The following is a 20,582-nucleotide window of genomic DNA, read 5'->3' as shown; positions in this document are numbered from 1 at the left end:
ACCTGCTCTTCACATCACCCTGATGGAAGTGGCCACATTTAATGGACAAAATGCTGAAAACACAAATTTCTTAAAACCAAGGAATAACATGAAATAGTGCACAGATGTGTTCAGTGCTAAAACTTGTGAAAGAATCCCAGTCAGGAAAATAATTTGCAACTCTGTCACAGCTATAGACCACTACAAATCACAACAAATATGATAATTCAAAATAAAAGTCCACAAACAAACTTAATTTTCTCCAAAATATTCCCATAATGATATTTTGGCATTCAGAAGCTAATGTCTTTTTTTTTTTTTTTGGAAGACCTCAAAATGTATCTAAACATCAGTATGTCCATCAAGCTGTTCCTTTGAACAGTCACCTTCAGAGCACTAGGCTTTGAGCTGCTTCTCTGACATTGTGAATGGAAAAATTAATGAACTCAAAGTGGGCAGGAAAACATCTAGAAATGAGATATCAGGGTTTGCTTCATCAGTCAGTTAAAGAGCTAGACTGTGCTTAATGAAGAAAATTTAGGTTAGCATCCCATTTTAAGCAATTACTGAAAATAAGATAGTTTCCAATCCTATAGACATCAGAAAGTGGTGTCCAGCCTGTTCAGAGGGATTTAAAGCTTGAACCAACACAGAGGATTTGCTTGGGCATTTCAAAATGCCTGTGGACCATCTCCAACAGACCTGGAATAAACAAAAGAGGAGGTAGACAAAAAAGTGGGAGGGAATCATACCCTCTCCTGAGCAGATATGAGCAGAGCAAGGCACTGCTTACCAGGGATCAGCAGCATCCTGCCCCTGGGGTCAGGCACTCCTGGGAGCAGCTGCCCTGCATCCCCCTGAGCTCAGCCTGTGCCCTCTACCCTGCACGATGATCACACCAACCTCCCTAGCCTCTCACATGTGCTTCATCAGACTCCTGTAGCTCCCAGACACCTATTAACAAGATAATTAAATATTATTACATTTAATTAATAATTTCCCTTAGAAAACACACACATATGTGCAGAGTTTCTCCTGCAGCCCTGTGCAGGTCAACAGATTATTGGTCTGGACTGATTAGACCTCCAAAACTTGCTGCCCAATGGGCTGTTCCTGGCAGGGCAGGAATAGGCAGCAGTTACGAGAATCCATGTCAGCACAGCCATTACTTAACCTGGCACTGCTCACACCCTTGGCTGCCTGCCTCTGAGGTCCCTCCCTTGCCTGCCCTCCAACACCACCAAAAGGAAAAGAAAAACCAAAGAAAAATCCAAGAGGCAGCAGGCACAAAGGCTTTGTGACCCTGAAGGTCCACTCATTGACCAAGTAACCACACTAGGAAAAGCTCTTTAGAGTAACTGACAGCTGGGGAAATACAAAGGGTCAGAGGATAAGAGAAAAGCTTGAGTTACAGGCACTGTTTCCCACTAAAGAATGCAAGCATGGGGTTTGACGTGTTTTGTGCTTTTTGGGTTTTTTTCCGGTCTTTCATTCTGCGCAGGAACACAGCCTTGACCAAGCCAAAGCTGGTACAGAGATGTTAAAGTCATGATTCAGAAATACAGGTTTACAAGTTTTGGTGCTCACAGAGATTTCCTGCATGACCTCCAGCAAATCATTTGTCTGTACAGCACTTCAGCTTCTAATCCATAAGGCAAAGACAATGCCTTACAGGCAAGTTACGAGGTTATTAGTGACTGCAAATAGCCACGATGATGGGAGGCAGAGCAGCAGTCAGGCAGACATGGAGATCCACCTCCTGCAGGATCCTGATCCCTTGGGGATTCTGTACGAGATCAAACCTCCTACAAGTAAAATGGCCACTGTCTAATTAACATTGATTTCCAGTCATGTTTCAGCCTCTCATACTGAAATTGCATTTATTATTGAAATATGGCTTAATCAGAATAAGATGGACTGTGTGTTCCTCCCTGCACAAAGCTCTCCAGCTTCCAGGGAGAGCCTCATCGAGCTCTTTGGTCTTTACCTTCTTGACTCCATGCTTTTAGACTTGCCTGCCTCCCTCTTCATTTCCCCTCCTGCTAGAAGGGATACAAGCATTCATGATGCCCTGGTTATTATATTAAATTCCGCAGACTAGAGGGGAAGCAGATGCTCTCCAGGTCATTTTGAGGTTTAATATTCTGTTCAAACTGCACAGCCTTGTTTAATAAAAGCACAGACAAATGTCCATCATCACAAGCCTCTTGGAGGTCTCCAATGAGGGCTCCCACCTTTCCCAGCAGTTCCTTGGTCATCCCAAGTCTGCCCCAGTCAGTTCAGCACAGCGATGGCACCAGAGCCCTCACCCACACCTGGAGTACAGGCACAGACAAAAACACAGTACAGACACCCAAAAAGTGTCCCTCATAAGGAAGCAGCTGATTTCTGGCCCAGTTGTGGGGCTTTCCTTCAGCCCCCAGCACTACAGCTGTGTCCTGCTCCAGGCATGGGGAGCACACCTGGCAGAGCCAACTCCTCTCCAGCACCCAGGGGGATTCCTCTACCTTATTAAAACTACTGAGAAGCCATTCTTTCAATGAACTGTTTTGTTGAGTGAATTCTGATCTGCCCCAGTCAAGGAGAGGCTCTACTAATTTGTAGCTGCTATGTTCTAAGATATTTTTTTTGGTCCATTCATACTGTATGATTACTCACTGGGCATGTTTATGATGTTTTACTGAAGGAGTTATAATACATGAAGTCATAAATTAGGAAAAATCCAGTAAGTAGATGTTAATTAATAACTTCAATCTATTGCAGGCTTTTGACCTTTGCCCCCTTGATCTGGAACCCTGAAAATAATCATATTTTCTTTCTCTATTTTTGTTAGTTTTAGAAAGCATCCCAACTTGTGTTATTTATTTTTAAAAATTAAAAACAAAGTGGGTGAGTGGGCTCCAACCTTGCAATCTAAAACATACAAAGTTCTGTGCTGATGAACCATCCCACACTGTAAGTTACTGGATCATGACTAACTTAGCATCATTACTTCAATGATGGTATTGACTGAGGCAAGAAAACATTATTCCAGGTTATGGGAGACAAGTATGCAAAAGTTAGAAGCAATGGCTGAAAACACTGCCAAGTGCAAAATGTCCTTCAGATTTTGAAATTCCAGCCTTCACTTGATTTTAAATCACTGATCAACCAGTTGTAAGGCAGAAAGAAAACCCTCAGCAGCAATTCACGTTCCCACTCTGAAAGCTTAGTAACTGGTCAGGCTAATATTGAAATAATTACAGAAGGTCTCACCAGAAACATGAGCACAGCATAGGAATCGCACTTGCTTTTTCAGGAGACCTTCAACTTGGGCTGTTTGCATTTCTGCACTGCCTAGAAGACCACACTAGGAGCCACAATACTGTTGTCTTTCAAACCTTCATATTCTCTTGGACAGCATATTTTAAATTCTTAGGCTAAGCTTTTGGAAGCAGGTAATGATTTTGCTGCTTCTCTTAGCAGGACATAAGTTGGAGCTGAGCACCTGCTCTCTAAGAAGGGAGCTCTCTCTGGAGTATTAGGAAGTAATTAAGAAGACCTAAAAATCCACAGCTAATTTTTGAAGACAAACCAGCATTGTCTTATTTAGAAGCCCAGAGAACTGCGCGTCTCTTTGGCTTCTTTTAATCAAGAAGTCAAAATAAAAGTGAAAATTTAAACAGAACCCCAAGAGACTTCGTCTCGGCGCATTCCCGCAGTGTTGGTCAGCGGGGAGGGGAGGAGGCAGGAGCTGGAAGCTGCACAGAACACAGGAGCTGTTGCAACACGGAGCATTTCAGTGCCCCGGGCTCGCTCCCGCACACCGCGGCCACTCGAGTATCGGCCAGGGGTGGCACACCCAGCTTCCAGCCTGGCCTCCAAGGACAGCTGGGGAGGGAGGGGGATAGCAACAGCAGGGACTCGGGGGTCTCCCAGACGTGCTCATGCTGGCACCGCTGTCAGGAGCCTGGCGAAGGGGGAACAAGCTCCCTTCCCGTGCTGGCATGAGGCGCCCTGTCCCCGCGGCTTAACAGGGACAGACAGACAGCCTCTTCTGCCGCAGCGCTGTTTCTGCCCGGAGTGGCTTTAGCAGGAGCCAGGGACAGACACACAGCCTCTTCTGCCGCAGCGCTGTTTCTGCCCGCAGTGGCTTTAGCAGGAGCCAGGGATTAGCAAACAGCATCTTCCCTCCTTGCCCAGCGCTGTCTCACCCTGCCGGGCCGTGTGCGGGCTCTGCGCTGCCATCGCAGGCTAAGAAGGCACCGCGGTTCCTCCTCCTGCTCCCATCTCCAGATCACAGACGGATAAAACGAGCCAAATATGTGTCAGCAATAATCGGAGGTGATTAGGAACAGCGTGCCACAAACAAGTGCAGGGTAACCCTTCAAAGACGTGGGAACAGCTCAGCAATTGAAACAAGATGCTAAACACAAAGGTTACTTCTCCAGAAAACAAACAAACAAAAAAAAAAACAACCCCAAATTAACAGTTCTGCCACTTGCTCTCTTGTTTACATCTTGGTTTGGATTTCAAGCTGAGATCATATTCCTAGGATAATGAAAGCCTTGGGCAAGCAAACAGCAGCAGGAGAGATTACGCTGAAGAAGGGAGGAAGAGCTCTTGGGAAAAGGGAAGGAATAGCCACCTTCATAAGTGCAGATGCTGAAAAATGTTCTCTTAAGCTAGGTGTGGCAAGTCCCACATGCCAGGGCTACATGCATTTGATAAGAGATGGAGTAATGGAAAGCCAAATCAACTCCATTCTGCTCACACTTAGAGGGACAGAACTTCTTTGTAACTGCAGCTAAGCAGCAAACAAAAAGTTATTTCGCACCTGTATTTGGTGTCTAGACCTGAAGATTTATTTACAGATCTGTGGACCTAATCTGCAAAATCAATATGGTTTTGAGGATCAGTCCATTTGTGCTACTGTCCATAATTAACAGGATGACTAGCTCAGCTCACTATCCAGAGTCACAGCTACAAAAATGCTTTGTCTTCCCTAGGCTCCCACCAAGTGCTAACTAAGGCATATTAAGAGTACCCCTCTTTTGTAGCAAAACCAAGGCCCAGGCTCAAACGCTTATTAAACTGGGCTGTTTTTCTCAGAAGGAAATAAAACTATAATTGCACAGGGAAGGCCATTGTGTCTGTCCATAGCTACTACCAGTTCAATGGGTACAGCCAAACAATAGAGGCAGCTTGAATTAATTAATAAATATTCCTTTAAAAGTCACACTGCCATAAATTATTTACCTCTTCATGGATGAGTTAGAAAAAACAAGGGCATTAAAGAAGCTGCAGCTGAGTCAAATGATTCACAAAAAAAACCAGGACAAAATAAATAAAGCCTCACTAAAATTTTGCACAGCATCAGCACAAGAAAAAGTACTTACAGCCTGGAGAACACATACAGAAACAAAGAATAATCATACCTTTTGGGTTAGGTTTTTGTCACCACCTGGTCTCCTTGCCAGTAAGAGAATTAGCATACAAGCTCTTGACCACAACCATAGCGGGTAGGTCCCATCAAATCTTTCTGTCTCTATTCCACCCCTCTAGATGACAAAATAAAAACATGTTAATGCATTTCCAGACCTTTTATAACCCAAAGGAGGCATCTCAGAGCCCAGTGAATTCTTCTTCACAGGTGATTCTCCCTTTTGCAGCACATTGATTTAACTATCCACAGTCTCTTCCAATTTCCTCAGCCCTGCTGCTGTCTCTCCCTCCCAGTGATTCCCAGATGGGCCACTCGATATCATTCACCCTGGTTCCTTTAACGAAGTACTGGTGAGTTACCAGCAAAGGGGAATTACACTGGAATATTGGGAGAGAGAGCCTGGAAATACTCAGCCCTGCATAAAAAAATCTCATGGCAATAAAGATGGGGCCATTTTGTCTGAGCTGGAGGTGGATCAGCCTCCACAAGCTGTATCCTGTGTTGCTGGAGTCAACAGAGCCAAGTCCATTGACAGTGGGCACTGAATCCAGATCCAATGGAGTATGACCAAAAATTAGCCTGTTTCTTGACACATACTATAATAATTCAAACAGCACAAGCTGTCCAGTTCATGATTAATTATCATCTCTGCCTTCCCCCTTCTCTCAGACTTTGAACTAATGGACAGAATAATTAGCGTGGGTAGGGAAGGAGAAATCTGCTAGCAGTGATGTGAACCCACATGTGAAACACACGTGCTCACACACATTAAATGAACTGATGTGGCTTAGCACCATGCTGAAAAATACTGAGGCAGTCAGCTATGACAAAGCAGTTTTTCATTTTATCTTTAAAAAATAAACAGAACTTCCAGGTACCGTGTGTCATATCAGATGTAGAAAACAAAGTCACTCATGACTAAAGTTCATGTCCACTAACTGGAAAGAAGTAATAGTCAGCCACACCTGAAAAATGGGCTGGAGAATAAGACATATAAAAAATAACCCACAGGTTCTGGTGCACCTCTGGCAAATATCAAAGGTCTTATGATTGCTACTGTTTTTCTTAGCAGTGCCAAGTATCATGCAATTAAGACAATCTGGACTCTCATTAAAACAAAATTAAATTCCCGGAGCTCAGAAGTGCTTCAAAGCAGGTATCTTTTAAGAATCAAAACCAAAGGCAAGTGAAACCTGACTTTGTAAAAACATGTATGTTCAGATCAGTTTTAGAAGCTCAACTGCTAATTTGTGTGTGTGTGTGTTGGTGTTAGAAATACTGGGTTATGGAAGCACCGTGGGATTCATACTCACCACTGATAAAGCTCGGAGTTAAACATAAACATGAATGAGAAAGTGGATATAGAATCACAGAAGAGCTTGATTTGGAAAACACCTTGTCATCTCATCCAAGCCCCCTGCAAAAAACAGGGAGACCTTCCACTGGACAGGTTGTTCAGAGTCCTTGAATGTTCCCAGGGGTGGGGCATCCACCACTTCTCAGGACAAGCTGTTGCAGCCCCTCACCCCTCCCATTGTAAAATAATCCTGCCAAACACCAAGGCCTAAATCATTACAGAGTTAGTTTCTCTAGCCCATAAGAATTGGCCAACTGCAAGAAAAGTACCCTAAGAAGCATCATACTGAGAGTCCAGATGTGCTCCCATGCTACTGGTTGGACATCCTAGGCATGGGTAAAGGAATACTGAAAAAATTCCTACAGCATGATTTCTTAGGAGCCATGAGTCAGCCAGCATGAAAACTGGTGTTAATCAGTGTATGCATAGAAGCATTAGCCCTAACACAGGACAGCTAAATCCACTCTGATCTTAGGTTTGGTGCTACAGACTGCTCATGCTTGCCCAATACTAAAAGGCTCCAATATTAATTGGAACAAGCCATCATGCACAAGCATTTTCCAGTACTTCTCATATACAGTCTATTCACTATTCTAAAACCTCAGCCACACAGTTTGCTGAAGCAGGACCTCTGTCCATGCTGTTTCTTTGCTCCCAGCAGTGTGACTCACTGGTGGTGTGGAAAACAAGGGCTCCCTGGCCACTGCCAGACATCTGTGTCTGCCCCGTGTGCCAGCTGGGCAGGTCTTCATCCCCTCAGCAGCTCCTCAACACCAGGCTCCTGGCACATGTCCCCTCACACAGCCTGGGCCTGTAACCCTTAAATTCAGGGAAGTTCTGGGAACAGAGAAGCAGACAGCCAGAGAGGTGTCTGGCAAAAAAACAAGGACTCCAGTTTTTCTTCCATGGATTTCTTCAGTTCAGCTCAGACACTGATACAGCCATGAAAAGCACAGAAACAGAAACTCCCTCTTGGGTCTTCTTGTCCATTCTCTTGGAAGCCAGCTCAGAGAAGAACAGCATGGTCCATTTAACAGCTGTTGTATTTATTATTTCTTTCCATTATTTATTTATTAATTTCTTTAAAAGAATTCAATGAGATTCAATCAATCAATACATAATGCCAGATTTGTACTCTTAATACCTTCACTAGTCATTTGTCCAGTCTTCTATGACAATCCTGACAAAATGGACCTCTTCCCCCAGGACTTTGCCCTCCAGACTGTCTTCAATAAACACTTTCCTAAAGTAAAACTTTGTTATTTGGAGTACTGAGGGTTCCCTGTCTTTGTATGTAATCTTCTAGGCTCCTAATCACCTTTCTTGTCAATGCACAGAGATGTTGCCATCAGCAACTTTTCATTATTGGGACCTGTGGAAGTACAATAACTCAGGTTAGAAAAACAGACGATGAAGCTCCTAAACCCATTATGTTTAGAATAGTAACCTACCTTGGCAAAAAAAAAAAAAAAAATTAAAAAAAAAATAAAAATAATAAAAAATAATAAAAAAGAAGGCACCATGAGAGTTACATACTTGTACCTGAAAAGATTGCTGGACCCTGTTACTACCATCTTATCACAAAACAACTATGCCAGTGACACAGGGGAGGGCTGAAGGGAGAGATGGGGCTTGCAGGGGACACAGCACCTGCAGGTAGCACAAAAGAGAGGGAGAAGAGAACCCCACACAGCTCTCTCAGGATCAGAGCAGGATTTAGGGTGCAGCTTGCCCGCTCTTCAGAGACAGCACAAAGAGCTCAGCCCCGCAGGGTGCACTCAGCGCCAGCAGGACCTGGCACAGCGAGGTGGCAGCAAGGGAACCCAACCCCAGGGGACACCTCCCTTCCTTGCGCCCGGGGCTGGCAGGGACACCAGCAGCAATGCCAGCAGCATCGCACCCAGCTCCTGCCTGGAAGGGTCAGCAGGGCAGCTTAGCAGGAGTGGGGTTAATTCATCCCCCCCAGACATGACTGGAGGATGCAGAAAAAAGCCAAGTGGGATCACTATGCCCACGCCCTGTTTATTTTGGAAGGCAGTGGCCAAGGTTCAGTGTTTGTGTTGTTTGTGTTCATTTCATTTCCCCATAATGCTGAGAAGTCCTAGCATAGACACAAGTCATGCCAAAATGGGAGGCTGTTTTCCAAGCCTCTAGCTGAGTCTCCTCTGGGGTAATGACTTATTTGGTGAGGCAACAGCACTGAGCATCCTCCTTGGCCAGGCACAGAGGGGAGGTGGCATCCAGCACTCACACCTCCTCCCAGTGGGTCCAGCTACCCCCAGCCCCTGGCCTGACACAGGGAAGCAGCTCTCTGTGCAGCCCAGGAGCAGCAGCACCTGCAGCCCACAGCCCTGCCCTGGGTGCTGACAGTCCCTCTCCATCCACAGGGATGAACAGCTTAGCACTGCCAGCTGGATTTGGGGTGAGACTCCTCAGGTGTGTCCAAAACCGTGCCCAGCCAGAACTTGTCCACTCAGGGAGAGCAGCAGATGTGTTTTATGCAGCACAAGCTGGAAGCGAACTTTAGCAGTGAGCAGCAGCCTCAATTACCCACCCTGGCAAATCCCACACTGGCAAATCCTAGGCTAAGAGAGGTGTGGGGCAATTATTGCCTCCCTGGGCCTCATTAATAAAAGGCACAATGCCCAGGGAGAGGGACTGTGCTTGTAAGATAGGGTTTATGAAAAGATTTTATCACCTTGCCTCGTGAGAAACTGGATTCAAAATATTGATGTTTTTCAGGCGTCTCTCCAGAGTTAAATGAGATGGTATTAGTTGTCTCATGTACAGTCACAGGGAACAAAACTCTGCTTCTGAACACACCCAAATTTTGGGAAAGCTTGGGATTTTATGACTCAGTCACATTTTCCAGCGCCCACCCCCTCACCCCATAATGAATAAACACCACTTGCAGTTGCTCTGTGATACAGTGTTTCCTTTACACATCACGGGTTAAGATCCACAGGCTGAGAAATTCACAATTAACATCATTCATCCTTGCTGTACTGACTATAACTCCACCCTGTTTTGGTGAATTTAAAGAAACAATATTTTAAGCCAATATTTTAAACACTGTATAGGTTCACAGCAGGTAGTAAATAGTTTCTGACATTTTAATAAGTGCTACATCAGAGAAAGAAGGAGTTACAGAGGCAAACACAACAACAGTTATTTTATAAATATCTGTGTCACGTTATCATCACATTGAGGTCTGGATCACTTTTGTAAGGATCAACCAGCCATCCAGACAGATCTCTGTTTATTTCAAATTGCAGAGCCATTTGAACTGTGGTTTTCACTGTGGGTGGAGCAGCATGCTGACAGTCTACCACCACCTTCAAAATTAAAGGCATACCTAGAATTTGTGAAAGCAAAAGTCTAAGTTAATCATCTTGCACATTTGATACCAATACTGTCATCTAAAGCCAAATGACTTTTGGGTTAATGTTTAATGATCATTATTGCCCTCATTTCCCCCTTTCTGTTTCCTGGTTTCCCTCCTCAAATGCAGACAGTGTGACTATCCTGAGTTTGTCCTGGATTTGCCAAATTGTATGGCCATGCCACAGACCACTTTCTTATATTTATTGTATGTGGCAATGCTAATCACCTCATAGGAGACTGAGACCTGTTTCTATGATCCATTATGAGAAAGTTTTGCACATTCTTCCATTTTCCTTATCCTGATCTTACTGACTTGTTATCTTTCATAGTCTCACTGCATAATGAGTCAGAAACACAAATTAAAATTAATCAATGTGAAAAATATTTACAGCCTGTGAGCTGTTTATACGTTTTTTAATGGCACCATGATATTTCACATTGTGACCTGATTCTCTTAATTGCCCAGTATTGCTCCTGTTTCCTGATGGAATGCCACTCACGTGAATGAGAGGTGTTCATAAACTTGCTGAGGCACCACCAGGGTACAGGACACTCATCCATGCACAGACAAGGAGATATCTTTACAACAGGGCAAGGCAGATGATCCTGCAGTATATGAGGACCTCACTGATATTTTCTGTGTGCCAGCATAACCTGCAGATAGCCAGTTTATTTTTTAAAGACTGCAGCTGTGTTGTGCTGTGCACAATTGCTGCCCACAGAGGCACTAGCTGAGAGACAAAAAGAATATTTGCACACCCACAGCCATTCAAAATTATTTGCAAAGGGGACAAATTGTACAAAATCCTGAAGTGACCAGGAGAAACAGATTTGCAAAATGTGTATGCACCTACCACAGGACAGATGAGAAGAGTTTTAGGGAAAAAGCAATCACTGAGGGGCACTGGGGTGAGGGCACCTCACAGTGCTTGCCTTCTGCCACTGTTCCCTGCAGGCGGTGGGAGATGGAAGCAGTCATCTGTGGCTCAGAGTGGTTAAACCTCTGTGAAGGGAGGGGGCACAGGACTTACTTCCTTCCCTCTGCCCCCAGAACTAGGTCATACCACATTGGCAGCTAAAGTAGAAAAGCAAAAAGGGATGTGGAACCAAAGGCACACTCTAGGACTCGGCAATGTTATCTAGATTCCGGCTGAGACCTTCTGTTTATTTAGTCAGATACTTTAATAGCCTTTGGTTTCCCTTGTGTAGCGCTCTAACCTATATCTATGACACTCTGGCTTGCATTATTCAGAGTCACAGGCTTGATCATATCCTAGTTAAGCTCTTTGTTATTTATGCCTGAGTGCAATAACATCTTTTTGTTCTTGGTTGAACCGTAAATGCTACCCACTGAACCATGACAAAGGGGAAACTACAGCTTTGCATAGGGAAGTATCACAGAAACCAACAAACCAACCAAAGGGATCCTGTCCACTGTAACAACCCCTCTGACCCTTGAACTGGAACAGGAGGTCCCATTTAGGAGACCGTAGGGGAAGTGGACTCTGTAGCAATCTATCCCAAACTGGGAGTCTGTAGGCAGCCTGCCTGTTCTAAGTCCACATGTTGGTGTTTCCAGAGCTGCAGTTTGGGCACAGACCTGGGAGATGACCCAGTTTTGCAGAAGCACCAAAACCTGCAGGGCAATGACACAGATCTCTGAGGGCACGTGCGAGTACCTGCCCACAGCTCCTCCACCTCATTGCCAGGCTGAGGAAGAAGAAAAGTGATACCATCATCTGGAAAATACCCACTGCCCCCACTGTGAAAGCCCCAGGTCACACATTTCAGTCTCCACCAGGTGCTGAAGTAAGCACCTGTTGTTCTGTTAGGAGGTGATACTCCTGCAAGCTGGAAGGCCAGGGGGGAAGTACCTGAAGTTATACATGGCTCTTAGCAGGGTTTCCAAATTGCACCAGGGCTGCTACTTGCCAGCACGTGGCCATTGTTCACCCTCTCTGGGAGCAGGTGGTGATGTTAGCCCCAAATGGGACAGGCTTGGAGGGCAAGGCTCATGCAGAGCAGCGTGGGAGCAGCAGCAGAGGTGCTATGCCAGGACACAGGGCACATGTGGCTTTGGGAAGGCTGGGTCCAATCCTCCCCAATGGCTCAGTAACTGGGAGCATGGTGCCTCGAGGAGTCTGTGGCATATGGACAGGTGGGTTTTCCTTAACAAAGCACATTGTCTCATCTCACCACCTTTCACTCCGCTGGCAGGGCTACCACTGAACATGCCTCTGACAAAGCACAGCTCTCCCTTTTCCCTCTGAAACATACCCAAAGAGTGTAAAAGTGACTTGTCAGACAACCAGATACAATCAAAGCCTACCAGGACATTCAAACACAGCTTTGATCCAAGCTTTTCTTCTCTCTTACCTCAGCATATGTCATGCAGGGTTTGCTGCAGGCCAGCTGTCAGGGCTGATAGAAGAGCAGGAGACACACTGCTCCAGCTGCTGCTGAGCTGGGAGCAGAGCATGCCTCCTCCACCCTGCCAATACATAAATCCATGGAGTCAGCTCCTAACCCCCTGCTACCAACATGCCCCAGATGAATTCCTGGTAAACCTGGATTTGGGTGTAAAAGCAGATCTTTCTGACTGAACTAGATTGCCATTTACCTGGCACATAAAGGCAGGGAACTGGGATTGAAAGGCTGAGAGTGCTGGGGTTGTTTACCATGAAGAAGAGAGGACTCCAGAGTGACCTTAATGCAACCTTTCAGTACCTGAGGGGGCCTAGAAGAGAGTTGGAAAGGGATTTTTACAGGGTCATGTAATGGTAGGACAAGGGGGAATGGCTTCAAACCAAAAGAGGGTAGATTTCGATTAGATATCAGGATGAAATTATTTTCTGTGTAGGTGGTGGGACACTAGAACTGGTTGCCCAGAGGGGTTGTGGATACCCCATTCCTGGAAGTGTTCAAAGCCAGGCTGGATGGGGCTTTGAGCAACCTGCTATAGTGGAAGTTGTTCCTGCCCATGGCAGTGGGATTTGAATTAGAATCAAACATTCTGTCAGATAGCAGAGACAACAGGATGGGCTGATTAATACCTCACCCCATGTGTGCTTTACTCCAAAAAGTGCATTGCACAATGTCTCTACCAAAAAAAGGTGATAAGCCACAGTGAAAAAAGGATAACTTTTATACTCATGGTCGGTCTGTGTTTGCCACAAAGGTGGAAAACCCTTGGCAAGTCCATGAAAACAGCTGTAAATAGAAACTTGCTTCATCTGTTAGCAGTGGGAAGCAAAACAGAAGGCTGAACATTTTACAGCAGTTGGAATTAGGTGAAATCGAGAGCCAGCAGGTCACAACCTGACCAGATTAGTGCCAAAGTCCCCTCTGAGGGCAGCAGAGGGTGGCTGCTCTCTCATTTGCCCTTCACATCGCAGTGGGCACCCAGGCAGGGAGGCTGACTTGGGTAAATCAGCCTGTGCAGGGGAGGGCACACTGCAGTCCCGTCTCCTGGCGCAGCCCTCAGCCCAGGCCTCAGGAGCAGCCCACACATGGGCCAAACCTGCTCCCACCCTCACCACATGGGTGACTGGCAGCCCAAAAATATCCCAGGTGGGAGCAGACCTTTGGATTTTATGCCCTCTTGAACCAGTGGGACAGGAGCTAATGGGTCATGAAGTGACAGTGGCAATACTTTGCTAAACATGATTTCCCTGAGCTTTCCAGCATTCACAATGTATCTCATTGTTCCCTGCATGCAGCTCTGCTGGTTAAACCACAGAAGGCTTCACCAAGCTTGTTTTTAATACCTTCTCTTTTTCTGCTCCCTGCTTCAAGTGCTCAAGAAGTGTCAGTTCACACACACCCAGATTGTTACACAACAGCTGTGTTGTTTCAAAAGCAATCAAAACAGTGAAATCCATCTGATGTGATTAGAGGTGGACGTTGGGAGATTAGATGATCCTGTGATGAGCAGCAGAAGTAGGTCTGTGTCAAACTGAAATCCCCAGAGTGTTATTATAACCTTCTCTGCAATGTTTGCTTTGCGATTTAACTTCCAGATCGGGAGTGTAAAACTCCAGCAAAGGCATAAAGCAACTTAAACCTGATAACTGCATTTTATTGTCAGAATGACCGTGGTGGAACACAGGCCAAACCAACTATGAGAAAGGCCAGACAGACCGAGATAACAAAAAGAATAATTTCTTAGAAAAGATCTGTCTGGAGGCAAGGGGCAAGTTTTCTCATCCTGAATCCTAATTCAAGGAAGAGGGAGGGGGTTTTTGAAGGCAAGCTGATATGAGAAGCTCACCCCAGGCAGAAGAACATCCACAGCCTGGGCAAGGTGTGACATTGCCACTGCTGCCCAGGGTGGCTGAAAGTGAAGCTTCCTGGCAGGTGAAAACCACACAGTTTGAGAACTGTTGATGTGTGCTCCAGGTGGGATGGGTCAGCTATGCTCACCCAAAGAGCTGCTCCTTGGAGACATGCATGGTTTTCCACCTTATTTCCAAGCAAAAATCAGGTGAAGAAATGGTTCTGGTTCTAACTTCAAATTGCAGGGGCTGAACGTAATTCTTCTGCTAACAACAGTTGTAACCAGTGGTGACTGTGGCTATAAATCAAGGCTGTGCTTTTGTTGTAATGTACCTGTTGAACTGGGGTGAAAACTTTGCTTTTCTCCCCTTGACCCACCCTTCATCAGGCTGACCTACAATGATCCAGTTGAAAAGCATGCAGACATTGTGGATGGATCTGTCAACTAGCAAAGCCAAGAGAGTAATTTCTCTGGAGAAACAACTGGCATCTCAGCAGCTTCAGGATAGAGTTCATTCACAGATGTTGATAGATAATAAAGGCAGGTTACTCCTTCCTACCTCAGCATGCTGTTTTGCACAGAACAGAGGAAACATACTAAAATTAAAAAATGCTTTCTGGTAAATGACACAGCTGGACAGATGCACAATCACCCACAGCTGGCCATATGGGCCCATACAGTGTCATTCAGGAGTTCATTCTACATTTACTGCCTTGTCTCCAAACAGAAGTGAGCAAAATTCCAGTCTGTGCCTCTGATTCACAAATTCACATCTAACCTAATGGTTGGCTGAGGCCACTTCCTGCCAGCTTCCTCAAAACACAGCTTACTGCTATTCCAGAATAGAAAGGAGGCTAACACAAAGAGGCAATGAAATATCCTCTGGAGGCTTCCAGATTGCCTTTACTCATAATTCTGTCTCAGTACTGTAATTGAGATATAAATAATCTCCTTGTTTCCACTTCAGTTACTTTCAGCTTCACCAGTGTGAAAACAGCGTCTTGTATCTCTCAGACACCTCAGAAAGAAAGTTATTGCACCAGAAAGCAAAGACGATTTTAAAAATAGTTTCCACATCAGTTCGAATGATAATGCAGTCATGCAGGTGTTGTATAGCTGATAATATATTCAGAGTAGTTTACTTCTTGAAAGTGAAATATAAACATTTCAAGCATACCTACTTACAAGAAATACACTCACATATATTCCCAGGCAGCACACACCTTGGGGTGCATGATTACTTCCTATGAGAAAAGAAAAACAAGACTCTCCTCTTTAAACAGGCAAACAATACATTTCCTCTTCCCATGCCACAGCAAAGGCTTGTACATGCACATCACGTACACACACACAAACGCTCACATGTGTAAGATCCACCACAATCTAAAAAAGAAAGTGCCATGAAAGGACCCTGTAGTAATTGGGTAGCACATCTTGATGTAAATGAGGGTATCTCAGAAAAGCTGCAGGCCTTGTAGTCTTGTTTTGCTGTGCTAACCACATGCAGACACACACACAACAAACTGCTTTCATGTGAGAGCTCAGTTCTCCTTCCATAAAGCTTGGTGGTAAAGCTCTCCCTGACATCCATCAAAGAGAGGGACTGATGAGGTGAGAGCTGATTAAAGTTCTGAATAGCCAAGGAAACCCATGATTCCAAGAACTTAATTCCTCACATCTTAAACAAATGCTTGTTTCCCTGGGAACTCATCAGAGCAGCTGTTCTGAGAAAAACTCCTTTTTTCTCCTTGCCATACCCTGTCCTCAGGACAAAAGGATTCCTCTGGCATGTAACTACCCATCTCAATTCCCAGTGTGGGCAACTAGAAGGGATATGCATGTTTGGAGCAGTCTTTGTCTCAGCCCAAAGTAAATATAGGTCAGATGAATTAACCCCCCAAAATGCATGTTTCTCTCTGCTGATGGGAGAAGGAAGCTACCACAGTGAGGTCCCACACTGACCTTGGAACTGGACCATGTCTTACCCCATGGGCTGACTGCAGGAAGAAATCACTGCTCATATGGCTTGTAGGAAAATTCCTGTTCAGCTCTAAATCCAGAGATTAAACCTGAGGACACAAACGAGGTGTGCCATCCCTCCATCAGAGCACTGAACAGTTTCTTACTTCACCATATGTCCTGCCACTATCTACCCATCTGTCATGGGGAGAAGAAAGGGCTTCCTCTGTGGCTCCTACCAAACATGGCTTTAGTAATAAGGAAAATGTAAATGGTGACCTAATCACCTTTCCAATCCCTTTGGACATGCTATTTCAGGGTTATTTGGGACATGTCCTGGTAATTATGAAGAATAATTTTTCCTCTGCTGCACAGTCACTTCAATAATTTGGTACATTCCATTTTAGAAAGGATCTAGGTCCTTGCCCCCATTCCACTGCTTGAGAGACTGCTCCAGAATTTTAATCTTTGAATGATTTTATTAATTCCAAGCCTGAACTCCCTCATGACCAATTTCTAGCCAGTTGGGTTGGAGCCAGTAGTGTCACTTAACTCAAATGTTCCTTTTCCCTCTGTGATTTTTCCCTCTCTCCCTGTTCCCAAAAACGTATTTATAAGGAGACATCATTAATGTCTCCAGTTTCAGAAGCCATCCTCTTTTCATGGTTCTTGCAAAGGAAGATATGACATTCTTCTCACTGTAACCATGTAATTAGTTAATCCTTCTGGACCACAGGTAACCAAACCTATAAAAATAATTCACTGAAGAATGCCAGTATAAATGTACCAACACTTCCCTGTCTCTATTCAGAAAAGAACCTGGTAATAAAATTTATCATTGTCTCTGAGTTGGAAAAATCTTTGGTTGTTTTTTGGTGGCATTTTCTCACTGATCAACAAACCCAAGCCTCTTTCTTCGTCGTGTCCCTTCACAATAGCAGCTGTTGTGATGGGAGAGCAGGACCCAAAGCAGCACCAATGCTGAGCACTAATTGCAGAGCAGGGACAAAAAGGGACTTCAAGGCTGGCAAGGTTGGGCACTGGAAGCGATGCCCACATGAGCTGCTGGGAGTGGTGGCTCAAGCTTCTCAGCTCCACAGGCAGCTCCCTCTGCCAGCCCTGCTCTCCTTTCAATCCCCATTTCCCAGCCTGGTTTTCCCTCTCTAAAGAGATGTGGCCATAGCTGAATCAATCCTCTTCTCTCAGCTCCCCAGGTAGATGCCAAGGAAGTGCCAGGGGCAGCAGCAAGTGCTCCAGCCATTATATCCCCAGACAGGACCTCATGCTGCATTCTCTCACTCCTTCCCACGTTTCCCTAGGAAAAAGGACAAAGTTAGCACATGTAGGGACAAATTAAATAAATGCACATTTATAATAGATCCTCGTTTCCCCTCTGTTTCCTCTTTCTTTACAAGCCAGTGGGATTCATCCCACAGCACCCTGTTTATCCTAAATTGATAAATTCATCCTTTTTGATACATTTGCCCTTTTCTCTCTGCTGAGAGGAACAAGGAAAGCACAGGGCATGGCTCAGCCTTTCCAGCATGCCTGCTCCTCCTGCGATGATGGAGGCAATGCAGTGCCCAGAGCAGCACATCTCCTGCCCTCAGCCCCAAGAAGAAATGCTCCAGGCTGCCCAAGAGGAGTGTGTGGTTATAAGGTCCAAAAGCACTTTCCCTCTTGGGACTTATATTTAGCCTGAGAACAAACAGTGCTTTTGGCTTATGGCCTGGATTCTCATCAGAAGGAAGGAAAAAGTTGGTCTGAGAGGCTTTTTCAGCTGCTTTCCCTAAAACCATCTGATTTTACTCCTCTTCATGGAAAACATTTGCGGTTTTATGCTGAGGAGTTCATTCATCAGTTCTCCACAATACAAAAAGAACACAGAGTTTCTTTCTAAAAGGGGACAGAAGCGTGAAAAAGGAAAATATTAAATTCTAGCTATAATTTCTGGAGTTTTGCAATGTCATTCATTTTCCTAAGTAATACCCAAATATTTTTCTTGCTGTGCTGCAGCCAATACCCACTTGAGCTCTCATATGAGGAAAATAAAACAGATGTGAATTATTCAAATCTTAAAAAACCAAATCAACCACTATACAAACTTAATGGTGCATACTGGCAATCCTGTACAAAAGTATCTGTGACCTATGTCATTATCCTCTGTTAAAAGATAATGAGGTGGGGGAAAAGAACCACAATGAGATTATTCATAGAACTGGGTATCTCACAGGAGGTTAGATGAGCCCACAACCTCAGCATCAGTGGTGTTAATTAATGGGGTTATTGTTCCACTAGGGAAAGACACTTTGTCTGATCCTTGGCTAGATTAGTCCTACTCTGTGTACATCAAAGGAATCAAATCCAATAGGAAATGTTAGTGATCCCAGCTCCCTCAACCTTTTCAGGTTTGTAAGAAAAACGAATGTATTTAGAGCAAACTACTATCCTTGTTCAATCCTACTGTGTTTCACCCCACACCAGTCCTAATTCCATTAATTAAGGCAGGGAATGCTGGACAAGGTGGCCTTTGATATACATCCCAACAACCAGGACAACCACCTTCCAGAGGGAAAAGACAAGAAAGGTTTGCAATCAGATGGTGCTGTGAAATGACTTGTAACTCATGACACATAAAATTTACACGTTTCATACCCACCACAGCTGGACAACAACTGGTGACAGCGCTCTGAGCCCTGGTGATGTTCCAGATGGTAGCTGGAACATGGTGGTAGGCAAGATTTCCAGTGGCATCCACATCAGGGAAAAGCCTGTTAAAATAACATTGCATGCAGCCTTGGTCATTCAAAAAAAAAAAAAATAAAGCAAAAGCTTTGAATTAAAGCATGTGAGTTGTCTCCCTCAGCAACATGCTCAAAAGGATGAGTGAACCTGGGGTACAACAAAAGGCTATTTTTTTATCAAAAACTTTCCTAACAGAAGAAATGAGAATAGCCCTGTGGATATTTTCTGGAAACAAGGAAATAAAGAGGCAAAGTTTCATTTCCTTGCTGAAAGCATTTTACTGAACTGCATCCAGCTGCAAAAATCCACGTGGTGCTGCAGAGCCTATGGTGAAGGTAACTTCTGTCAGAGTACTGATATGGTTAACATGGCTAAACTGCAGCTGGTGTGCTGGTAAAGGCCCCATTGCATGAGCCCCAGACACCCATGCTAAGTGACCAAGGCACATGAAATACACCTTCTGGTTCTTTTACTATATTAACATGACAGGCTCCCAAACCACTGGCATCAGTAAGAAAATCCTTTAAAAGTTCTAATGAAGTTCAACTCACAGTTCAGCTGTATAAAGCAATGCACTAGACACTTTTGAAATTAATCAAGGAAAAGACTGAAAGGGGCTATTTTGCAAATGTTTTGCTGTCTGTAGTTCATTTGTGGGGCAGTGCTGATTTCCAAGAATGTGTCAGTCATTCAGTTTATTCTGCCACAGTGATGTGGAAACTGCTTGGAGCCCTCCTGTTCTTTGAAAACACTTTAGTTCAACTGTTTACAAATTATTAAAATTGTTTTGTAATGCCAGCATTACTTCTGCCTCTCTGACTGAGGCATTCTGAAAGGAAAAGTATGAATAATGATCAATAAATAACAGCACAATGACTATGGAAATAAATGCTTGCAACCACACACAGATTCAGGCATTTGTCTGAATGAAGGACAGCTTGCTGAACACACAGGCAAGCAAAACCTAAGCTGTCTGGAGCAACCACTTCTCCCTCTAAGCCTGGCCTCTTCTGCGTCCCTGCCTCTTCCCAGCAGTGCATGGGGACACCATGGCTGGCTCCCTGATGACTTTTCAGTGCCATCTTTTCTGTCCAACAGAAGGTACTTTGCTATTGAAACACTTTCAGGCTAAACACAATCTTATATATATACAAAGTGACATGATCAAACAAGCACACTGAGGGCTGGGCAGCAAGGAAACTTCAAAGGCTTGACAACTTAAGAGCTTTGGGGCACTTTGTGAAGTGGCAGAGCAAGGTTTGGGTTTGCCCAAGGCCAGTATATTTATCTAGCTGGTCACCAGAAGCTGCATCCCCCTCTATCCACCTGACACACAGGTAGCCATGATGTAGGATGCTGGCACTTTCTGCAGCACAGAGGTGAGCCAACCCACGAGGTTGCCACATCTCCCCTCTCTGAAACCCAGGTGGTGACCCAGTCATTTCTTTAACACCTCC

At 44.7% G+C, this 20,582-nt stretch overlaps 1 protein-coding gene and 1 long non-coding RNA gene across 34 annotated transcripts in view; both read right to left on the bottom strand.

Annotated features, from left to right (window-relative positions):
• The window catches only part of ZPLD1 (zona pellucida like domain containing 1), a 98,607-nt gene extending 92,925 nt beyond the window's left edge, over positions 1 to 5,682 (bottom strand). For 8 of the 33 annotated variants that reach the window (XR_015285056.1, XR_015285055.1, XR_015285051.1 and 5 more), the window contains exon 1: positions 5,397 to 5,613. The gene's annotated coding sequence lies outside the window, so the exon portion shown is untranslated. Of the gene's footprint in view, positions 1 to 5,396 lie in introns of all 33 variants that reach the window. The other 25 variants (XR_015285052.1, XM_086883169.1, XM_086883199.1 and 22 more) reach the window with 12 other exon arrangements.
• A 9,605-nt stretch (positions 5,683 to 15,287) lies between these two features.
• On the bottom strand, positions 15,288 to 19,151 carry LOC147654373 (uncharacterized). The gene is made up of 2 exons (XR_015285048.1): positions 19,040 to 19,151; positions 15,288 to 17,695 (listed from the first exon to the last, which is right to left on the bottom strand). It is a non-coding gene; the product is annotated as an uncharacterized LOC147654373 (long non-coding RNA).
• Between the last annotated feature and the right edge of the window lie 1,431 nt (positions 19,152 to 20,582).

The sequence above is a fragment of the Cyanistes caeruleus genome, chromosome 3, assembly GCF_971803275.1.
Source record: "Cyanistes caeruleus chromosome 3, bCyaCae1.hap1.1, whole genome shotgun sequence".
Taxonomy (NCBI): domain Eukaryota; kingdom Metazoa; phylum Chordata; class Aves; order Passeriformes; family Paridae; genus Cyanistes; species Cyanistes caeruleus.
The sequence above is the reverse complement of the archived record's forward strand: the minus strand, read 5'-3'. Positions and strand labels throughout refer to the sequence as shown.